General features: G+C 34.6%; 2 long non-coding RNA genes across 2 annotated transcripts; one reads left to right on the top strand and one right to left on the bottom strand.

The window, feature by feature from the left end:
* Positions 1-4,568: 4,568 nt before the first annotated feature.
* On the top strand, positions 4,569-5,932 carry LOC125059867. Its single transcript, XR_007118740.1, has 2 exons — positions 4,569-4,999; positions 5,153-5,932. It is a non-coding gene; the product is annotated as an uncharacterized LOC125059867 (long non-coding RNA).
* A 2,111-nt stretch (positions 5,933-8,043) lies between these two features.
* LOC125059868 lies at positions 8,044-8,747 on the bottom strand. Its single transcript, XR_007118741.1, has 2 exons — positions 8,281-8,747; positions 8,044-8,127 (listed from the first exon to the last, which is right to left on the bottom strand). It is a non-coding gene; the product is annotated as an uncharacterized LOC125059868 (long non-coding RNA).
* Between the last annotated feature and the right edge of the window lie 7,401 nt (positions 8,748-16,148).

Raw genomic sequence — 16,148 nt, forward strand, 5'->3', positions numbered from 1 at the left:
TGCCAGTTCTTTTCGCTCTACGCCCTTGGTATGAACACTGTAGTAATTTGTTTTATGAAATTTGTCAGAATTTATGAACAATTAAATTTTTGATGTTGGCCTACAGGCTAAAAATACAAACGTTACGAGCTGTAACGTTTTCTGTACCCCCCTGACCACCAAGTGAATTTTTTTACCTAAATACAATTATATACTGTGAGACATCGTAACTTTATACAAAGCATGGAAGTTGAAAATACTTACTTATAAAGAAAATGTTCAATTACACAGCTGCAGAAGTATCTCCTCGAGAGCGCTATAGTAGAAATAGAAAGCGCTAAGTTGGTTTGAGTTTTTGAAGGAAATATTAGGTGATTCGCCTATATTATACAATATTATAAAGAGGAAAGATTTGTATGTAAATATGGTTGAAACGAATTGGCTCAAAAAATACTGGACCGATATGTTAAGATCAATTTGTAATGTTTTTAATCGTGATTTTTACTGTTGCTAAACTTTTGAATTTAGAATACTCGTAATGTAGACTAGTTTTAATATTTTACTAAAAGATCACAAATATATTTAGAAAAATATTTTTACTTTTTTAATTGATTATTGGAAATAACAACTTATATATTCAATATTTTCTGGTCATTTCCGGTACAGCTACTTATATTCATAATAATTGTTATTATACGTATTTTATAATTATTTGTAAATAAAATAATATTGAGAGATTAAAAGTTTTTTTATACTCCACACTTTTATAAAACCGTATTTTCTTAAAAGACCTGCCAACACACACAAATCACAGATTAGCGTATAAATTTCACCTATAAGAATAGAGCGTAATAAGGGCCTCATAGCCGGGTTCGATTCCCGGTTCGAGGGCAAGTTTTAATTTAATTTAAATTTGTTCTCGGCCTTTGGGAGGGTTGTGCGGTACCGGGCGAGTGCCTTAACCGTACATAGAGGGCACGGTCGAATTTCTAAGGCAAGCAGTGAGTATGATACCTAAGAAAGGAGACTGTGAAGGTGTAGAACGTAGCAATACGTTCTAGGCCGAGGATGGCAAATTACAAGTGCGAATTATAAAAATCTTATACTTGACGCTGGCTACTGCACAAACCGTGCCAGTGCCATTTAACACGTTCACTGCGCCATCATTTTTAAAGAACTTTCAGCTGGTGCTATGGAGACCTAAAAGATCTCGTAACAAGCCTATCATTTTCCAAAACAAATATTTTACTGGACGATGCAGCAGTATAATCCGGCGTTGATTTTTTGTTAGAAACCTCACCAATAAAATAGATTTTTTACACTTTTTTCTTTTAAAATCACTCATTATTTATCAAAAATAATCAACACGCTGGTATATACGCGAGTGTTATTTCCAAAACGTGGCCGCGACTTCCTGAATGTCGATTCTAGGACAACACTAAAAATCCCATCCTCCATCTCTTGCGTCTACGAGGCCTACGATTTCACGAGTACCGACATATCTCCTAACGCAAGGAATTAAAACAATTACAGTACTGTGCGTTAGGGACCTAATCCATCTCTAATTATTTTTTTAAAGTCCTTGAAATCAGCTTGAAATAGGAAGCAAATATGTATATTTGTCCTGCTCATCCTTAAAGAACTTTACAAGTTACATCCTCCCGCAAGGAGTGAAAAAACACGATTATGTTCAACGCACAATACAAAAGTCCTGCAAGAGATCTGATAGATCTCGTAATGCAACGAACGTGTTAAAAAAAAAAAAAGAGCGTACCGATTCTTAAACCCCGGCATGGCACTTAGGGAAGGGTCTCATCTTCTGGCATTGTGTGTCTATTGACGACGGTATCACTAAATATCAGGTGAACTTCCTGACCGGGTTTCCATTCCCGGAGAGACAATTATTGTTTGCGGTAACTGGTCTTAGTCAACTTAGTTATAGTGTCGACAAGGTATTCGTGTGAAAGGCACGATACGAATTACTAATTAAGGCATCTTAAAGTTTGTAAGGCATGTCACAATTGAAAAGCAATTACGAGAAAGAAAACCACCGTGTGAAATTAGACCTTTTTTATTTTAAACCGATTTTTGTGTCGGTTTTTCTGAAAACTAGTAACGGATCTACATTATTTGATTAGCAATAATAAATTGCGAAAAATGGAAATAAATAATTGCTTTTTTAATATGCCTACACAAAATTTTGTATATTATTATATACTTTTTTTATTTACACAGAACAGGGGGCAAACGGGCAGGAGGCACACCTGATCCTAAGTGATACCGCCGCCCATGGACACCCAATGCCAGAGGGCTCGCGAGTGCGTTGCCGGCCCGAAGTCGAACTATTTTGCTTTATTCTAGGATATCGTTAAGCCGAAACTGAATTAGACTGGCTAATTCGTGTTAAAGGCTCATATTGTATTGAAATCTTTTCCATAAGCTAGGGACAAAAAAACGTTCAATTCGAACGGATAAAGATTTTGTTAACATGTTATAAACATAATAAAAAAACGTGTGTGTACTTATATACACGCGTTAGAAGTTATATTTCTTTGGTAACAAGTTGTAACAGTGGTTTGTAACAAGATAAAAATCCTTTAAAAAAACGACACTAACAATAGAAAAAAGGTATTTAATGCATTGAAAGTTTTATTATAACGCATTATCTAGTTAAATAAAGTTTATTTAAATAGACAAGAAATTATTTCTACATAATTAAAGAAATGGAATGTTTTATTAAAAAAAATTGACAATGCTAAATTCAGGGAGTCGGTTATTTGTGACAGAGTGCGCGCGCATCGTAAAAATTTACTCTCATAATTTTTCCTTACACGCCAAAAGAAGTATATCTTCAAAAAATACACCAAGGGCGGCGCTATGGTATGGTTTAGTATGATTGGTGCCGTGGTGGACTTAGTGTGCGCAATGAGACGCTCATTAGGTCCGTTATACGTAAAGTCCTGGCTAACTTAGCCTTCTACCCAGAAGCATATGTCTCCGGGGCACGTCGCTGGCTTCACGGAAGCAACCTCACTGCTCCGAGTCATTAAAAACTAAATAAATAAATAATTTAGCGCCTGGCAGAATATTTGCTGTATACCGAGGTGCTGTCATAACCTGAAATTTCAGTTGTAATTGCTTCAAAATGTTCTTAAAAGTTATGTTTAACATATGCGTATTACGCAGAAGAGAGATTTATGCCCAATATCATGAACAGTTAGTTGTGACTTTTCACTAGATGGCGTTGATAGTCGAATGAAACGCGCTAGCGTTTTGCCTATAAACAGCAGTAAGTAATTATTGATTTGTCGTAAAATTTGATGAAAACTCAATATTCGAAATTTTTGCAAAGCAATAATTGTTTATTGCTTATAACTTTATTTTGTCAGCAATTCTTAGTCTGTAGCAGATTCAAAGTGATTTGGAATTTTGTCACTTATGACTTATCTGTACTCTGTAGGGAATAGCGATGTAATATTCTGCATAAAAGAAAACGATTTATTTTATTATTAATCGATTACTTTTTTAGCATGAAAAATCGATTAATAAATAATCGAATCGAGTTTATCCTAATTTTTGAATTAATTTCAAAATAAACACTAGAGGAGAGGTGAGTCGTACTCGGTAAAAGACAGCCCTAGTCTTAGGAGTTCAAGTACTTAAAAAAACTAGTTCCACGAGTATTTAGTAATATGCGACTGTGTCACCTAATTATAGGAATTAGTTAAGTACTCTTTGAATATGCTAATGGTCCACAGAACACAGAACATTCACCGAGCATTTAAGGTTGAAACTAATATAAATAAAGAACTTTTTTAAAGCAATGCATAGACAAAAAAATACAATATGGGTATTTTTAATCCAGTACACACTTAAACTTTATAATAACTTTTTACACTAATTTTATTTACTATTGTTCAATTTTTTTATTCACTCACTATTACGACAAAGTTATTATTAATTAATTATAATTATTCTAGAGCCAGGGGCTTACTCGAATTTACCAATTAATATAAAACAATGCGCGCCGAGATTATTACATATCAATTAACACCTAATAAATTAAACATTCTTCAGTGCGAAACTGAGAAAGAGAACTTTTTTCCCTATTTGTCTATACATGTAAAATCCGTCAATGCTTAAAGATGCTTAAAACTTTTAATATAAGGTCTATTATTTCGTTACTAGATATCAGTATTACCTACTCTGACACACATTTCGTGTTGAGGATTGAAATAGCTGCCGTAATTAGTATTTCATAAGGTAGAAATTTATTTGGCGCTTGCAAGGGTTTCATTCTAACATCACTAAGGGTGAGATCTATAGTGCGCACTTGGACTTTGCTCAGACTTACCTTACGAAAAACTTTGCTTAGTGTACACTAAGGTTAAACTATGATTTCGTATTTATAGACATTTTAACGGTGAGATTAAGCTAAGCCCAAGCTAAGACAGAAAATGTCAAAATACAAATTGATGTTTCATTTCATGCAATACTTTGTTTATTATCCTTTAAAAAAGTAAACAATAACAAATATTTAAACATCTAAAACGGTACACATATATCTTCAATTTATTGTTATTTATGTATTCATTTATTTTATTATTGCAATAACTACAAATTTACGAGTAACCTTTAGAAAATGTATTAATTATTTAAAGATGACAATAATTTTAATACGTAGAACGGATCGCAATGTTTTGACAACAGCAACAGAGCACTTGTATCAACTATCAACAATTGAAAATTTTAAACCACTTTTTCTCTTTTCTGTTTCTGTTTGTATGAGCTTATAAGTGTTGTATATGTTCGGAACTAATAAAACCAAAATCCTTCCATCCTGTACGGTGAGAATGAATTCAAAAGAAGAAACCGTATTTTGAAACACACGGTATTAAATGTGATCCTGACGCTGATCATTACAAACTTGCAACCTTATAACAACAGAGGATCGCCAAACCTACCGCAATTGCAAATACTTATTGCATTAAGGCATAAAAATGCAACTGGATGTTTTCAGGTAATATTGTGTTCATAAATATGTATGGTTTTTCAATTTGATATATTATACCTCTTCTCAAATGATTTTAAATACATATGTTGAAGACTTTTGTCTTCTGACTTTCAGAAACATAACATATATGTGACTAATAATAATTTATTGACATTACAGATGGTGTGTGGTGATCTGAACAGCATAAGCCAATCTACAGTCTGTTTAATTATAAATAAAGTCTCTGCAGAGTTGAGTAAATTACTTCCTAGATTTGTAAATTTTCCAAGAAATGTGAACACAGCCAAAACGAAGTTTGAAGAATTAGGAAGATCTAATACTCACCATGGCCTAAACAGTATAATCGGAGCTATTGACTGCACCCATATAAAAATTAATAGACCCAAAGGTATCACTCACTCTGAAGCATACAGAAATAAAAAAGGGTATTTTTCTGTAAATGTGCAAGCAATAATAGGGCCTGATATGGAAATATTTGCTATAGTGACTAGGTGGCCTGGCAGTTCACACGACAGCAGGATATTTAGAAAATGCCTGTTTTAGTAGGTGACAGCGGTTATCCAGCACTTAACTTCATGTTAACAACACTTTTAAATACAATGACAAGAGCTGACAATATTTATAATTATTCTCAAATAAGAACTAGGCATATTTTTTAAAGGTTTTTCGGAGTGTGAAAAAGGAAATTTCCATGTTTACAGCTAGGACTACAGTCAAAATTGACAAATACTAGTTATATATAATTATAGCTTGTGCTGTATTGCATAATATAGGTATACAGAGAGGGGATGCTTATGATGATGGTGATCTTGCTGACAGCAGAAGTTGAGAAACACAGAAACAATGAAAGATCTCCTACAGGTCCGGTCATTCCGGCAATCTGTGATTGCACAATTTAACTAGGTAATTTGTTTGGTAATAAAGAATATCAAAACAAAACTTGTTTCATTTAAATCATTTATTTTCTGATTCTTTTTTTAAGTGTAATACATATTTCTAATACTAATTTATATTTTTGTTGAAGAAATTCTATTTCTAACAGATTTTTTAATTTCATATGTTCCACTCCTATCTCAATTTTTTTAGGGTAGTCAGGTAATAAATGGTAGAAGATTCAGGGAAACGAAAATAACAGATGTGAAGCGAAAGACATCGGTTAGGTTATAGTTTGAATTTCGTTGTCACTATAATATGCCAGGGCTGCCAGGTGACATACAAAATCACACCAGTTATTTTTAAGATTTCTCAAAAATGGGGTTTGAACAATTACATAAATAATATAAATAAACAACAATAAATACCATAATAATGTGTAATTATTTTAATTCATGCATTTCATAGGTATTTATCAAGATCATTTATAATTTCTTTGAATTCAAATTCTATTTTTCCCAAAGTCTATGGAACTCCGATACAAAATGGCAACACCGTTCATTAAAAACCGACAAAAATAAAAAGTCCAGTAAAAGATATGATGGTAAAGCAAATGTTAGGCCATTATTTTTGTTAGGCTTATAGTCAAAGTTTTTGGTAAGTCGTCGATTTCGTGGACTTGGGATTAAGCTAAGCCAACACTCGGAGAGATTCGCAGTTTGCTCTATAAATACCGACTGTGTCTTAGCTCGATAGTTAAGTCAGAGCAAAGTCTAAGTGCGCACTATAGATCTCACCCTTAGACTTTGCTCTGACTCAACTATCGAGTTAAGACACAGTCGGTATTTATAGAGCAAACTGCGAATCTCTCCGAGTGTTGGCTTAGCTTAATCCCAAGTCCACGAAATCGACGACTTACCAAAAACTTTGACTATAAGCCTAACAAAAATAATGGCCTAAAATTTGCTTTACCATCATATCTTTTACTGGACTTTTTATTTTTGTCGGTTTTTAATGAACGGTGTTGCCATTTTGTATCGGAGTTCCATAGACTTTGGGAAAAATAGAATTTGAATTCAAAGAAATTATAAATGATCTTGATAAATACCTATGAAATGCATGAATTAAAATAATTACACATTATTATGGTATTTATTGTTGTTTATTTATATTATTTATGTAATTGTTCAAACCCCATTTTTGAGAAATCTTAAAAATAACTGGTGTGATTTTGTATGTCACCTGGCAGCCCTGGCATATTATAGTGACAACGAAATTCAAACTATAACCTAACCGATGTCTCTCGCTTCACATCTGTTATTTTCGTTTCCCTGAATCTTCTACCATTTATTACCTGACTACCCTAAAAAATTTGAGATAGGAGTGGAACATATGAAATTAAAAAATCTGTTAGAAATAGAATTTCTTCAACAAAAATATAAATTAGTATTAGAAATATGTATTACACTTAAAAAAAGAATCAGAAAATAAATGATTAAAATGAAACAAGTTTTGTTTTGATATTTTTTATTACCAAACAAATTACCCAGTTAAATTGTGCAATCACAGATTGCCGGAATGCTAGTTTCTGTGTTACTCAACTTCTGCTGTCAGCAAGATCACCATCATCATAAGCATCCCCTCTCTGTATACCTATATTATGCAATACAGCACAAGCTATAATTATATATAACTAGTATTTGTCAATTTTGACTGTAGTCCTAGCTGTAAACATGGAAATTTCCTTTTTCACACTCCGAAAAACCTTAAAAAAATATGCCTAGTTCTTATTTGAGAATAATTATAAATATTGTCAGCTCTTGTCATTGGATTTAAAAGTGTTGTTAACATGAAGTTAAGTGCTGGATAACCGCTGTCACCTACTAAAACAGGCATTTTCTAAATATCCTGCTGTCGTGTGAACTGCCAGGCCACCTAGTCACTATAGCAAATATTTCCATATCAGGCCCTATTATTGCTTGCACATTTACAGAAAAATACCCTTTTTTATTTCTGTATGCTTCAGAGTGAGCGATACCTTTGGGTCTATTAATTTTTATATGGGTGCAGTCAATAGCTCCGATTATACTGTTTAGGTGAGTATTAGATCTTCCTAATTCTTCAAACTTCGTTTTGGCTGTGTTCATATTTCTTGGAAAATTTACAAATCTAGGAAGTAATTTACTCAACTCTGCAGAGACTTTATTTATAATTAAACAGACTGTAGATTGGCTTATGCTGTTCAGATCACCACACACCATCTGTAATGTCAACAAATTATTATTAGTCACATATATGTTATGTTTCTGAAATTCAGAAGACAAAAGTCTTCAACATATGTATTTAAAATCATTTGAGAAGAGGTATAATATATCAAATTGAAAAACCATACATATTTATGAACACAATATTACCTGAAAACATCCAGTTGCATTTTTATGCCTTAATGCAATAAGTATTTGCAATTGCGGTAGGTTTGGCGATCCTCTGTTGTTATAAGGTTGCAAGTTTGTAATGATCAGCGTCAGATCACATTTAATACCGTGTGTTTCAAAATACGGTTCCTTCTTTTGAATTCATTCTAACCGTACAGGATGGAAGGATTTTGGTTTTATTAGTTCCGAACATATACAACACTTTAGGCATTCGTGGATTCATATCGGCTGCAGTTCCTACCCTTTCAATGTTTTCTATAGAAGATAGAACTCTCTCTCTCCATCATGTCACTTTCGATATTGATATTTCCAAGCGGTCCATGTAACAAAGCCAAATCACAAAACGTCACAGTGCTTCGGGAATGCGTAGGTCTTAAGTAGGTATACGATCCAGATTGGTCCAGGTCCAAGTCACAAAGCCTTTATATTTATAAGCTCATACAAACAGAAACAGAAAAGAGAAAAAGTGGTTTAAAATTTTCAATTGTTGATAGTTGATACAAGTGCTCTGTTGCTGTTGTCAAAACATTGCGATCCGTTCTACGTAATAAAATTATTGTCATCTTTAAATAATTAATACATTTTCTAAAGGTTACTCGTAAATTTCTAGTTATTGCAATAATAAAATAAATTAATACATAAATAACAATAAATTGAAGATATATGTGTACCGTTTTAGATGTTTAAATATTTGTTATTGTTTACTTTTTTAAAGGATAATAAACAAAGTATTGCATGAAATGAAACATCAATTTGTATTTTGACATTTTCTGTCTTAGCTTGGGCTTAGCTTAATCTCACCGTTAAAATGTCTATAAATACGAAATCATAGTTTAACCTTAGTGTACACTAAGCAAAGTTTTTCGTAAGGTAAGTCTGAGCAAAGTCCAAGTGCGCACTATAGATCTCACCCTAAAAGAACGCATCTCGCGCTTCAGAGTATTTCGTGTTGTGGATTGAAATAGCTGCCGTAAGTTGTAAGGCATAAAGTAGAAATTTATTTGGCGCTTGCAAGGGTTTTACTCACACATTAGTAAAAGAATGCGTCTCGCGTTCAGAGTATTTCTTGTTGTGGATTACAATAGCTGCCGTAAGTTGTAAGGCATAAGGTAGAAATTTATTTGGCGCTTGCAAGGGTTTCACTCACACATTAGTAAGCTACTTAATAATTGTTATTGGCTTATGTTTAACTTACCACCAGGTATAGTAACATATAACAGACAAAAATAGTAAATGATTACCAAAATTAAACCCGCATTTTAATGTAAAATTACAACCTAAGTTTTAACATCTCGCTATCCTATTTAAGCAAAATGACTCCAAATAAATCATTGTTAACCCAAAAGTAGTAAATGATCGCCAAAATTAAAACAGCATTTTAATGTAAAATTATAACCAAAGTTTTTACATCTTGCTATCCTATTTAAGCAAACTGGCTCCAAAAAACTCATTGTTAGCCCAAAAATAGTTAATGAAAACCAAATTATTAACCATATTTTAATTTAAAATGAAATGCAAAAAAATAAAATCTCGTTATCCGATTAAAGTAAATTACCCTCGGCAAAAAAAATATTTTGCCAAACACAGTAAAGTAAATTTACTCCTAACCTTTTTGTCTCCAAATTGATTAACCACTACAAAAAAAAATTATCTTGAGCGTTTCGTTTACAACCAAATGCTATACCTAAAATAAAAAATAAAACTCTTACAATTTCAATAATCCCTTTTTTAATTATTGAAACAATCATTAAAAAGATAGTCCTCTTAAAACTAATAATAAACAGTTCAAAGATCTTAAAACTAAACTAATAATAAGCATTTAAAAAATCTTAAGAAGAATCAGTCTTCTGTATTAATTCACTGCACAATTAATGCTTTCTTAGCTTTGGCTGGTCGTCCTCTTTTGCGCTTCATGCCAATCGGAATAGCTCTGGCCTCTGAAGGTGGCTGGACGTGCTTAAGCCGAATCGCCAATCCAACGAGATGCTTGCAAATGTAATCTTTGAGAAACTTTGGGCAATTGCATGTGCCGTGTAACCAATTTTCCTTTTCTCGGGGCATTATAACTTCCCACTCTCTAAAATGTTGCTCTTTGTATTCGTCAAAGGTCTCCCATGGCTTTTCATAATTTTTGCAATCTAAATCCGACCCAGCTGGAATTCTGTATGAGCAAACTAGCTCAGTACTATTCTTTAATGGCACCTGCTTCGACAGTTTTGCCCATTGGTAACTTTCTGTCCACATCTTTAAAGATACTGTCGGCAGTTGAGCGAACCGTCTCTCAGTATTATTAATCACGTATTCATTAGACCAGTCCTTGACTATATCAGAAGCAATTACTAAGAACCGCGCCAAAGGATGACGCTCACGAAGCGTGCCACCATCTTTTATTGTTTTATTGAAAGATTCCAGAGCATTGTTTGTAGCAGGAGTCCCCAGAGATGCGCCCAAATACCAGAAACGATTTAGTATTAGCCATTCATTTTCAAAGTATGTAACAAAATCTTTTTCGGCTTTCCACTTGTCCAAAAATTTTTCGCTGGCTCGATCAAATATTTCCTGAGTTGAGGCACACTGTAAAGCATCAATATCTTGTAAGATCTCTTTTTGGGATTTCTTTTGCACACTTTGCTCTACTCTTGTTTGCATCTTCTTTTTCGCATGCGCCCAGCACATTCTTATGACTGTATCTGTTCCAAATGTGCACGCAAAGGCAGTTTGTATAGCCTTCGCTGCATCACAGACCAAAACTTTACAACTTAAAGTGTATGAAAATATTGAGAAAACTGCTTTTTTTAATGCGGAAAATAAAAATATGAAGTCTTCCGTTCGTTCAGCTGTTGTCACAGCTAATCCAAATGGGTGAAAATGTTTATCTCTGTCTGTAGTTCCAATCACAAGTACTGGAAACCCTTGCCAAATGAGCTTATATGTGGCATCCGCGTGAAGAACAGAACATTGGCGTGATAGACCAATTAAATATTTCGTCGTTAACATGAACCGGAAGTTCTGATCTAAATCATCTTCAGAAATTTCATACGCCAAAACAAAAACTTCGTGACCGTCATCAGGTATTTCAGAGTTTTCTTTTAACCATAATTCAAGCTGTCCCAAGCTTATTACCGATGGCCCGTATTTTTTCTTACGTATGATTTTAAGATAATTGTTTAACTGTAACTTAGTCGGCAGAACTAGTCCATTAATTTTACTTAAGTTCTTCATAATAGATTTAGGTTTCAAACGCAGTTCGAATAGTTTTTCTATTTCCTTTTTCGTTGCCTCATTTATTCCCCTAGTCGACTGACAGTCAGAATTTTCATGGTCGTGACATGTTTCAGTACGAAATAATAATATATCATCACACGATGCGTCAAATAAAAGATAAATCGCGGCAGAACACTGAATTTCAGCCCGAAGCTTCACTTTGTTACAACGATAGTAACGTTTTACTCCTTCTTCAGTCGTATGAATTTTTTGTATTGACCAGGTCTTCTCATTTTTGATAAATTCCTCAGCGCTCCGCACAGTTATAAATTTTCTTTCAAAAACCCAAACTTTATTTTGCCTTCGACGTTTTTTCGTATGCTCTGTGATTTTATATTCGTCTTCATCTGATTCCGATGAAGTACTCAACAGCGGAGCACACGAACTCGGTCCCGCTAAGTTTTCATTCGCCATTGCAAAGAAGATAGATACCAAAACACACCCAATAAAAGCAAGTGCTCGCACGCGACTAAATTGGCGATCGTGTCCGGGCGTGCGCGGCGCTTGCGGTGTGGTGGGAGAGGATCGTAAGCCGCAGACATAACTTAATATGGCATCATAATGCTTCATTTGGTAATAAGCCTACATTTTATGTCAATCATAGTGGTTTATTTAGGCAGAAATAGCGCATTAATTTGCTCGCTAAGATTTGGTGATCATTTACTACATTTGGTGTTCGAATACAATTTGAAGTGCAGTCGTGACTAAAATAGCTAGTACTATTGTAATTTTAGACGTTATTTATCTGGTGTTAAGTATATATTTTTGGTAAAAGAACTAAGGGTATCAAAGCATTTTATGGTGATCATTATATTTAACCCCTTTCTTTAATTATGTAGAAATAATTTCTTGTGTATGTGTGTGTGTGTGTGTGTTTATAACATGTTAACAAAATCTTTATCCGTTCGAATTGAACGTTTTTTTGTCCCTAGCTTATGGAAAAGATTTCGATTCAATATGAGCCTTTAACACGAATTAGCCAGTCTAATTCAGTTTCGGCTTAACGATATCCTAGAATAAAGCAAAATAGTTCGACTTCGGGCCGGCAACGCACTCGCGAGCCCTCTGGCATTGAGTGTCCATGGGCGGCGGTATCACTTAGGATCAGGTGTGCCTCCTGCCCGTTTGCCCCCTGTTCTGTGTAAATAAAAAAAAGTATATAAAAATATACAAGTTTTTGTGTAGGCATATTACAAAAGCAATTATTTATTTCCATTTTTCGCAATTTATTATTGCTAATCAAATAATGTAGATCGGTTACTAGTTTTCAGAAAAACCGACACAAAAATCTAATTAAAATAAAAATGTCTAATTTCACACGGTGCTTCTTTCTCGTAATTGCTTTTCAATTGTGACCTGCCTTACAAACTTTAAGATGCCTTAATTAGTAATTCGTATCGCGTCTTTCACACGAATACCTTGTCGACACTATAACTAAGTTGACTAAGACCAGTTACCGCAAACAATAATTGTCTCTCCGGGAATGGAAACCCGGTCAGGAAGTTCACCTGATGTTTAGTGATACCGACGTCCATAGACACTTACAATGCCAGAAGTTGGGACCCTTCCCTAAGGGCCATGCCGGGGTATTAAGAACTGGTACGCTCTTTTTTTTTTAATGGTTCTGGCACGGTTTGTGCAGTAGCCAGCGTCAAGTATAAGATTTTTATAATTCGCACTTGTAATTTGCCATCCTCGGCCTAGAACGTATTGCTACGTTCTACACCTTCACAGTCTCCTTTCTTAGGTAGCATACTCACTGCTTGCCTTAGAAATTCGACCGTGCCCTCTATGTACGGTTAAGGCACTCGCCCGGTACCGCACAACCCTCCCAAAGGCCGAAAACAAATTTAAATTAAATTAAAACTTGCCCTCGAACCGGGAATCGAACCCGGTACCCCTCACCTAGCTGCCACTTAACAAGACCGCTAGGCTATGAGGCCCTTATTACGCTCTTTTCTTATAGGTGAAATTTCTACGCTAATCTGTGATTTTTGGCAGGTCTTTTAAGAAAAATACGGTTTTATAAAAGTGTGGAGTACAAAAAAAACTTTTAATCTCTCAATATTATTTTATTTACAAATTATAAAATACGTATAATAACAATGGGGTTAAATATAATGATCACCATAAAATGCTTTGATACCCTTAGTTCTTTTACCAAAAATATATACTTAACACCAGATAAATAACGTCTAAAATTACAATAGTACTAGCTATTTTAGTCACGACTGCACTTCAAATTGTATTCGAACACCAAATGTAGTAAATGATCACCAAATCTTAGCGAGCAAATTAATGCGCTATTTCTGCCTAAATAAACCACTATGATTGACATAAAATGTAGGCTTATTACCAAATGAAGCATTATGATGCCATATTAAGTTATGTCTGCGGCTTACGATCCTCTCCCACCACACCGCAAGCGCCGCGCACGCCCGGACACGATCGCCAATTTAGTCGCGTGCGAGCACTTGCTTTTATTGGGTGTGTTTTGGTATCTATCTTCTTTGCAATGGCGAATGAAAACTTAGCGGGACCGAGTTCGTGTGCTCCGCTGTTGAGTACTTCATCGGAATCAGATGAAGACGAATATAAAATCACAGAGCATACGAAAAAACGTCGAAGGCAAAATAAAGTTTGGGTTTTTGAAAGAAAATTTATAACTGTGCGGAGCGCTGAGGAATTTATCAAAAATGAGAAGACCTGGTCAATACAAAAAATTCATACGACTGAAGAAGGAGTAAAACGTTACTATCGTTGTAACAAAGTGAAGCTTCGGGCTGAAATTCAGTGTTCTGCCGCGATTTATCTTTTATTTGACGCATCGTGTGATGATATATTATTATTTCGTACTGAAACATGTCACGACCATGAAAATTCTGACTGTCAGTCGACTAGGGGAATAAATGAGGCAACGAAAAAGGAAATAGAAAAACTATTCGAACTGCGTTTGAAACCTAAATCTATTATGAAGAACTTAAGTAAAATTAATGGACTAGTTCTGCCGACTAAGTTACAGTTAAACAATTATCTTAAAATCATACGTAAGAAAAAATACGGGCCATCGGTAATAAGCTTGGGACAGCTTGAATTATGGTTAAAAGAAAACTCTGAAATACCTGATGACGGTCACGAAGTTTTTGTTTTGGCGTATGAAATTTCTGAAGATGATTTAGATCAGAACTTCCGGTTCATGTTAACGACGAAATATTTAATTGGTCTATCACGCCAATGTTCTGTTCTTCACGCGGATGCCACATATAAGCTCATTTGGCAAGGGTTTCCAGTACTTGTGATTGGAACTACAGACAGAGATAAACATTTTCACCCATTTGGATTAGCTGTGACAACAGCTGAACGAACGGAAGACTTCATATTTTTATTTTCCGCATTAAAAAAAGCAGTTTTCTCAATATTTTCATACACTTTAAGTTGTAAAGTTTTGGTCTGTGATGCAGCGAAGGCTATACAAACTGCCTTTGCGTGCACATTTGGAACAGATACAGTCATAAGAATGTGCTGGGCGCATGCGAAAAAGAAGATGCAAACAAGAGTAGAGCAAAGTGTGCAAAAGAAATCCCAAAAAGAGATCTTACAAGATATTGATGCTTTACAGTGTGCCTCAACTCAGGAAATATTTGATCGAGCCAGCGAAAAATTTTTGGACAAGTGGAAAGCCGAAAAAGATTTTGTTACATACTTTGAAAATGAATGGCTAATACTAAATCGTTTCTGGTATTTGGGCGCATCTCTGGGGACTCCTGCTACAAACAATGCTCTGGAATCTTTCAATAAAACAATAAAAGATGGTGGCACGCTTCGTGAGCGTCATCCTTTGGCGCGGTTCTTAGTAATTGCTTCTGATATAGTCAAGGACTGGTCTAATGAATACGTGATTAATAATACTGAGAGACGGTTCGCTCAACTGCCGACAGTATCTTTAAAGATGTGGACAGAAAGTTACCAATGGGCAAAACTGTCGAAGCAGGTGCCATTAAAGAATAGTACTGAGCTAGTTTGCTCATACAGAATTCCAGCTGGGTCGGATTTAGATTGCAAAAATTATGAAAAGCCATGGGAGACCTTTGACGAATACAAAGAGCAACATTTTAGAGAGTGGGAAGTTATAATGCCCCGAGAAAAGGAAAATTGGTTACACGGCACATGCAATTGCCCAAAGTTTCTCAAAGATTACATTTGCAAGCATCTCGTTGGATTGGCGATTCGGCTTAAGCACGTCCAGCCACCTTCAGAGGCCAGAGCTATTCCGATTGGCATGAAGCGCAAAAGAGGACGACCAGCCAAAGCTAAGAAAGCATTAATTGTGCAGTGAATTAATACAGAAGACTGATTCTTCTTAAGATTTTTTAAATGCTTATTATTAGTTTAGTTTTAAGATCTTTGAACTGTTTATTATTAGTTTTAAGAGGACTATCTTTTTAATGATTGTTTCAATAATTAAAAAAGGGATTATTGAAATTGTAAGAGTTTTATTTTTTATTTTAGGTATAGCATTTGGTTGTAAACGAAACGCTCAAGATAATTTTTTTTTGTAGTGGTTAATCAATTTGGAGACAAAA

Source organism: Pieris napi, chromosome 20 (assembly GCF_905475465.1).
Source record: "Pieris napi chromosome 20, ilPieNapi1.2, whole genome shotgun sequence".
Lineage (NCBI taxonomy): Eukaryota > Metazoa > Arthropoda > Insecta > Lepidoptera > Pieridae > Pieris > Pieris napi.